This window comes from Gavialis gangeticus, unplaced genomic scaffold, assembly GCF_001723915.1.
Source record: "Gavialis gangeticus isolate Ggan-Ray unplaced genomic scaffold, GavGan_comp1, whole genome shotgun sequence".
NCBI classification, from domain to species: domain Eukaryota; kingdom Metazoa; phylum Chordata; order Crocodylia; family Gavialidae; genus Gavialis; species Gavialis gangeticus.
Genome location: NW_017729022.1, coordinates 108,632,628 through 108,634,155, shown reverse-complemented (window position 1 = coordinate 108,634,155; position 1,528 = coordinate 108,632,628). Strand labels below are relative to the sequence as shown.

General features: G+C 45.3%; 1 long non-coding RNA gene across 1 annotated transcript; it reads right to left on the bottom strand.

Annotated features, from left to right (window-relative positions):
* Positions 1–200: 200 nt before the first annotated feature.
* Positions 201–1,269, bottom strand: LOC109297052. The gene is made up of 3 exons (XR_002097177.1): positions 1,231–1,269; positions 944–1,068; positions 201–218 (listed from the first exon to the last, which is right to left on the bottom strand). It is a non-coding gene; the product is annotated as an uncharacterized LOC109297052 (long non-coding RNA).
* Between the last annotated feature and the right edge of the window lie 259 nt (positions 1,270–1,528).

Sequence of the window (1,528 nt, the reverse complement as noted above, 5' to 3'; positions counted from 1 at the left end):
GTTAACAGGTGCAGGGCTGTTAGGGGAAGGGAAGGGAATGGGATGCAGTACTGCCCAGGGCACAATATTAAACAGTTACATATCTGGTGGTGTTGATCTAGTATGCTGAATGAATGCCTTCTGAAGTACTGTAAGGGGAGCTGTAAGATCAAGGCCAAATTATTCCATGTTGTGTGTGTGTGAGGATTGGGGTGGGGGGAAGGGTTAGAAGTAAACAGCTGCAAAGGGAAAATGCCATTTCTTCCTTCAGTTAAGACATGGCCCTTTAACCTCAGGGCTCAGTTGTTTCCCTAGAGCAGTAGTTCTCAACTGTTTTGGACATAAAACTGGGCTCAAGGCACCCCTCCATAACTTACATGAATTGAGTGAACTGTATGGTTGCTACAGCATGCTATTTAGCACACTCCAGCAGACTCACAGCAGGCTCGATTAATCAAGCCTGTTCTGATGTGTGCTGATTAGCAGGTGTCGGAGCAGAGGTCCATCATGTGTATAGGTGCCCAAGATGAGTGAAACTGATCTCAAATACCTCTGACCAGAGACCAAAGTTTTCAAATGTAGTTGTTCTAAAACCAATTACCATTAGCCACCCAAATAAAGAGGTCTGATTTTGCAGTGGTGCAGAGCATTCACAGCTCCTAAATATGGATTTAGGATTCCTACTTTTAGGGAACCAGTTTAAAATGTGACTAAAATCTCTATTGCCTTCTAAAAACAGACAAACTAGATGAGAAGCCTGGACATGCTTATCCCTTTTGATAAAAGTGGCAAGGTTTCAGGTTTTTGTTAGATTGCTTTTAGTTAGGAGATAGAGACTTTCATACAGCGTGTTTCATTGACAACCATTGTAAAGTCATACTTCTCAGACCACAGGAGGAATCAGACACCAGCAGACAGCTTTCTTGCTAATAGCACCACATCCTTCAGCTAGCACCTGAAATACCTTTGCTCTGGGTCCAGGCATGTCCCAGTCACAGTCCACAAGGGAGTCCAGCCTAGTAGATACAACCAGGAGCGGGACCAGGGATTACAGAGATGAGCCATGTATTGGAGCAACCGAGGGCTGATCTATGTTCCAAGCCAAGAGAGGGGAAATAAGAAGCCAAGGGTCAAGAACCAAACACCAAACCAGGGGACCAACCAGAAGCAGGGGCAAGCTGAGTTCAAACCAAAATTCAGAGGACTTGGACACACAATCTGGGATGCCAGGGCAGAAGTCAGAAACATTACCAGGACAGGAGTTGCTCAAGGACTAGAGACCAGTAAGCTTTGCAGCATGGGTCAGCTGCTGAAGGAGTTTCTTAAAATCAGACCCAGAACCAATCAGCAGGAAGGGCTTGGCCTCAGCTGGTCCTAGTTAGTTCATTAGGTTGGACTGAACCAGCTAATCAAGCTGCAGGGAACGAGGCTTGCCTTTGCCTTTAGACAGTACTCGTGTTGTTCTGGAGACTACTATTATACCCTAAAGGAGTTAAAATATCCCTTTACTGGAATGGCAGCAGTTACAACAACAAACATTGTCCGGTTT